This window comes from Equus quagga, chromosome 14 (assembly GCF_021613505.1).
Source record: "Equus quagga isolate Etosha38 chromosome 14, UCLA_HA_Equagga_1.0, whole genome shotgun sequence".
Lineage (NCBI taxonomy): Eukaryota > Metazoa > Chordata > Mammalia > Perissodactyla > Equidae > Equus > Equus quagga.
The window spans coordinates 18376939-18383509 of record NC_060280.1 but is presented as its reverse complement, the minus strand read 5'-3'; positions in this window follow the sequence as shown (position 1 = coordinate 18383509).

The window sequence follows — 6571 nt, the reverse complement described above, 5'->3', positions numbered from 1 at the left end:
CTCTTATTTAAACCTCGAGACAACCCACTTAGTTAAGCAGGGAGGTATTCTTATTACCGTTTTACAAATGAGGAATCTGAGGTTCAGAGAAGTTGGTGGAGTTACGCATGGTCACACGTACGGTCATTGGGAGAGGCAGTGCTTGTTTTCCTGATTCAGATCAGTGTCTTTTATGCATCCTTTTCTTTAGAAAGTTTTCAGAATTAGGAGAATGCACTTATAGAGTACTCCTGCTAGGTTATTGATCTTAGGCTAAATAAAATGATCTGAGCTGTCATTTGGAAAAGCACTATGTTCTTCCAGGGTTGTCCTCTTATAGAAGGTGAAAACTAATCTTCCTCTCTTACTTTCCTTGGAAGGTTCATGCTAAACTTTTAAAAGCCTTTCCTTTAAAAAGAATGCCAGACATAGGCAATTTTTAAAGCCAAAGTGAAGGTTTGCAAGTCATTTAAACACTCAGTTACTTCGGGAGAGACTGAAATGCCAGGGGATGGGGTTATTTATGGTGCTGTGGGGAGCGCCAGTATATATATTTATTCGTACCGGAGTGGAGTCCTGGCTCTGGATCATTTCCTGCCTTGTTTGAAAATGTGGACAAGTCATTTATTATGTCTGTACTTTGGAGTTATAGCCTTGCTTCAAAGGTGTGCTCTGTGAATAAATGAGCCTCTATTTGTAAATCCTGTTTGAATTTCTCTGATGAAAAGCCTATCAGTGTTGATAGTTGCGAAGGGTAAGGACACTGCTAATAAGAACAATGGTAACATCAGTGTCTTGAATTTATACCCAGTACCATTGCTCTGAGAAGCTTTGAGCTCTTCCCATGTGGCATGTATTCTTTAAAAACCCATAATTACAAACATTTCACAAGAAATTATTCTTATTATAATTTTTTAAGTGCAGAATTGAGCAAAAAAAAAGAATTATGATCTCATTTTATCTCTTCCCATCCCTCCCATTCTCCTCACTCACCAAAGGTAATCACAGTTAATAGTTTTTTATACGTACAGATACATATGTATGCATACAGATGTGTGTAATTTTTTGATATGCATATTTTATAAATTATTCTGCAGCATGTTTTGGCCTTATCAATATGCCTTGAAGATATTTTCACGTTGGCATGTTAAACTCTACCTTTCTTTTTAACAGTTGCAGAGTATTCTACTTGGTTTATTAAATCGTTCCTTTATGGAAAGATACTTAGATGCTAATATCTTTAATGCTTCAGCATTAGAAACAGTGCTACAATAATGTCCTTGTGTATACATCTTTGTGTGTCTATTTCTGTACTTCTGTAGGTTAGATTCCTGAGGAGGAATAACTGGCTTAAATTTCAAACCTTAAAGGGTCTGTGTTAAATTGTGCACCCAAAGGCCATACCAATTTTCACTTCCATAAATAGTGCATGAGCATTCTTATCTCCCGTATCTGTGCCAATATTGTTTTGTATATTATCAATCTTTCTAAATTTTGCAATTTTATAGATTAAAAACTGTCATTTTAATTTGCATTTTCTTATTATTAATGAGGTTAAGCATCTTTTTATAAGTTTATCAACCATTCATATTTACTCTTCCGTGAATTACATGTTCAGAGGCTTTTTCATTTTCCCTATTGGCTGGTTTTCTGTTTCTTAGGGTTTTGTAAAATTTCTTAAAATATTGTGATTATGAATGCTGTGTTAGGCATGTTTCTCCCAACTTACTGTTAATTTTTTTCCCCTAAGGAGAAATTTTTAATATTTATGAAATCAATCTTTTCGTTTATGGCTGCTGGGACTTGTGTCTTGCTTAAGAAGGAAATTCTTCCAGCATTTCTGCCCAAAGATTAGAAAAAAGTATTCTCTACTTTTTTTCTATTATTTTTGAAAGCACCAAGTGCTCTTTAATCCTTGTAGAGTGTGTTATTCTGAATAGCTGTGAAAAAGGAACCTACTTCAGTATTTTTCCAAATGTTTCAAATCATATGCTAGCTAGTTCATTTTCATCTCAATGGTTTCAGATGCCATCTTTCAAAAATATCAAACATTCATGTCTTGATTCTCTTTCTAGACAGAGCTATTTTCCTATTTCTGGTTTAATATTGCATTACTTTACTTTTACTATTTACACAACTTTATAATCTATCTTAATATCTGGTATAGAAAGTTCCCCCTCATTTTTTCCCCCATAAATTGCAGGGCTATATCTTGTGCATTTTTTCTTGTACAATAAACATTAGAATAAACTTTCAAATTCTATGAATAATAATGTTGGGATTTTGGTTGGGATTGGACTTAATTTATAGATTAAATGTAGGAGAGTTGGCATTTTTATAATATTGATTCTTTTCGTTCTCTAGCGTTGTGTGTTTTTCATTTGTTTAGGCCCATTATTTAGGTCTTCTTTTAGCATTTTCATTTTATTTACATAGTTTTATTTATCTAAATCTTAACATTTCTTACACAGTTAATTCCCTGATATTTTATAGTTATGGTTGTTATGAATGGGATTTTTTCATTCTAGTTTCTAATTGTTTGTTACTGATGAGAGAAGAGTTCTTTATTTATTTACTTGGGTGACTTATTTATTAAGTCTCTTCTCTCAGTGTCTCTTTTATTTTCCTTTTATTATGCAAAATTTCAAACATATAGAAAGTGAACAGAATGGTTATGAACTTCCAACTACCCATTTCCAAGCTTCAACAATTACACCAGTCTCTCATTTTCGTTTCTTCTATACACCCATCCACTTACCACTTTCCACTCCCAAACTTGATTGCTATTACTTTTTACAGTTATTTTTTAAGATAAAAAAAATAAAGTTTTTTATAATAATTACAAATTTGCATGAAGTTGTAAGAAAGAATACAGAGAGATCCCATGTATCCTTTGCTCACTTTTCCCCATTGGTAACATCTTGTAAAACTATAGGACAATATCCTAAGCAGGATATTGACATGGATGTAGTCAAGATAAAGAGCATTTCCATCACCACAAGGATCCCTCACGTTGCCCTTTGTGAGCCATATTCACTTCTTTCCTGATCCCACCCCTAGTTAACCCCTGGCAACCGCTTAATCTGTTCTCCATTTTTATAATTTTGTCATTTCGAGAATGTCATATAAATACAATCATACAAATGGAATCATACAGTAGGTAACTTTTTTGAGCTTGGATATTTTCATTTGGCATAATTCTCTGGAGATTCACCCAGATTGTGTATTGATCATTTGTTCTTTTTTATTGCTGAGCAGTATTCCCTGGTATGGATGTACCACAATTTGTTTAACCATTCACTCATTGAAGGACATCTGGGTAATTTCGGTTTTTTGCTGTTATGAATAAAGCTGTTACAAACATTTGTGTACAGGTTTTCATGTGAACATGGGTTTTCATTTCTGCAGGATAAGTGCCTAAATGTGCAACTGTATGTATGGTAGTTGCACATCTAGTTTTCAAAGAAACTGCCAAACTGTTTTCCGGTGTAGCTGTACCATTTTATATTCGCACCACCAATGTGTGAGTGATCCAGTTTTTTTGCATTCTCGTTAGCTTTTGGTGTTGTCTCAATTTGACATTTTAGCCATTCTGATAAATGCATAGTGATACCTCGTTGTGGTTTTAATTTGCATTTCCCCAGTTGTTAATGAAGTTGGACATCTTTGCATGTGCTTATTTGCCATCTGTATAGCCTCATTGATGAAATATCTTTTCATGTGTTTGTTCATTTTTTAATTCCTTTCTTTTTTTTTTTTTTTTTGAGGAAGATTAGCCCTGAGCTAACTGCTGCCAATCCTCCTCATTTTGCTGAGGAAGACTGGCCCTGAGCTAATATCCGTGCCCATCTTCCTCTGCTTTATATGTGGGATGCCTACCACAGCATGGCTTTGCCAAGCAGTGCCATGTCCGCACCCAGGATCTGAACCTGTGAACCCCAGGCTGCCGAAGCACAACGTGCGAACTTAACCACTGTGCCACTGGGCCGGCTCCAAATTTCCTTTTTTACAGTTGAGTTTTGAGAGTTTTTTTTTTTTTTTTTTTTTTATTAATGTTATGATGGATTACAAGCTTGTGAAATTTCAGTTGTACATTTTTGTTAGTCATGTTGTGGGTACACCACTTCCCCCTCCGTACCCTCCCCCCACCCCCCCTTTTCCCTGGTAACCACCGATCAGATCTCCTTCTCAATATACTAATTTCCACCTATGAGTGGAGTCATATAGAGTTCGTCTTTCTCTGACTGACTTATTTCGCTTAACATAATGCCCTCGAGGTCCATCCACATTGTTGTGAATGGGCCAATTTCGTCTTTTTTTATGGCTGAGTAGTATTCCATTGTGTATATATACCACATCTTCTTTATCCAATCATCAGTTTCTGGGCATGTAGGCTGGTTCCACGTCTTGGCTATTGTAAATAATGCTGCGATGAACATAGGGGTGCAACGGACTCTTGAGATATCTGATATCAGGTTCTTAGGATAGATACCCAGTAATGGGATGGCTGGGTCATAGGGTATTTCTATTTTTAACTTTTTGAGAAATCTCCATACTGTTTTCCATAGTGGCTGTACCAGTTTGCATTCCCACCAACAGTGTATGAGGGTTCCTCTTTCTCCACAACCTCTCCAACATTTGTTGTTCTTGGTTTTGGATGTTTTTGCCAATCTAACGGGGGTAAGGTGATATCTTAGTGTAGTTTTGATTTGCATTTCCCTGATGATTAGCGATGATGAACATCTTTTCATGTGTCTATTGGCCATATTCATATCTTCTTTTGAGAAATGTCTGTTCATGTCCTCTGCCCATTTTTTGATCGGGTTGTTTGTTTTTTTGTTGTTAAGCAGTGTGAGTTCTTTGTATATTATGGAGATTAACCCTTTGTCGGATAAGTGGCTTGTAAATATTTTTTCCCAATTAGTGAGCTGTTTTTTTGTTTCAATTCTGTTTTCCCTTGCCTTGAAGAAGCTCTTTAGTCTGATGAAGTCCCATTTGTTTATTCTTTCTATTGTTTCCCTCAACTGAGGAGTTACAGTGTCCGAAAAGATTCTTTTGAAACTGATGTCAAAGAGTGTACTGCCTATATTCTCTTCCAAAAGACTTATTGTCTCAGGCCTAATCTTTAGGTCTTTGATCCATTTTGAGTTTATTTTGGTGTGTGGTGAAAAAGAATGGTCGATTTTCAGTCTTTTGCATGTGGCTGTCCAGTTTTCCCAGCACCATTTGTTGAAGAGACTTTCTTTTCTCCATTGTAGGCCCTCTGCTCCTTTGTCGAAGATTAGCTGTCCATAGATGTGTGGTTTTATCTCTGGGCTTTCAATTCTGTTCCATTGATCTGTGGACCTGTTTTTGTACCGAGAGTTCTTTATATATTATGGATACTAGTACTTTGTCAAATAAGTGGTTTGCAAATATTTTCTCCCAGTTTGTAGCTTGTCTTTTCATCCTCTTCACATGGGCTTTCACAGAGCAAAATTTTTAATTTTGATGAAGTCCAATTTAACAAGTTTTCCTTTTACGGATCATGCCGTTGTGTTGCTAGGAACTGCTTACCCAGCCCCAGATCCTAAAGATTTTCTCCTACTTTTCCTAGAATTTTTATAGTTTTACATTTTATATTTAAGTCTATGATTCACTTTGAGTTAATTTTTTCATAAAATTGTGAGACTTCACTTCAGTTTCTTCTTTTGTCCCCCCATGTATGTCCAATTGCTCCAGTACCATTTGTTGAAAAGGATATCTTTCCTCCACTGAATTGCTTTTGATCCTTTGTCAAAAATCATTTGGGCAGGGGCTGGCTCCGTGGCCGAGTGGTTAAGTTCGCGCACTCCGCTGTGGCAGCCCAGGGTTGGGATCCTGGGCGCGGACATGGCACCGCTCGTCAGGCCACGTTGAGGCGGCGTCCCACATGCCACAACTAGAAAGACCTGCAACTAAGATATACAACTATGTATGGGGGGTTTGGGAAGATAAAGCAGAAAAAAAAAAAACAAGAAGAAGAAGATGGGCAGCAGTTGTTAGCTCAGGTGCCAATCTTGAAAAAAAAAATCATTTGGGCATATTTGCTGTGGGTCTTTTTCATTGATTGTGTCTATTCCTCCACCAATACCCTATAGTCTTGATTGCTGAAATTGGGCAGAAGGATTTCCTTCCGAATATCTTTCTTTTTCAAAATGGTTTTAGCTATTTGCCTTTTCATATAAATTTTACAATAATCTTGTCTATACCTGCAAAGATCTTGCTGGAATTTTGATAGGAATAGTCTTAAAACTGCGTATCAATTTGGGGAGAATTGCCATCTTTACTGTGATGAGTCTTCCAATTGATGACCGAGGCATGGCTCTCCGTTCACTTAGATCCTTTTGACTTCTTTCATCAGCATTTTGTAGTTTTCACCACAGAAGTCCTGTGAATGTTTTGTTAGATTTGCACCTAAATATTTCATTTATTTTTTTTCTTTGAGCGATTGTAAATAGTATTGTATTTTTAATTTTGATGTCCGTATAGTTATTGCTAGTAAAAAAGAGATAAAATTTATGGACCCCAAAGTGCAGTACTCTTTTTTATTGTTTAAACAAGAAAGGCTTTT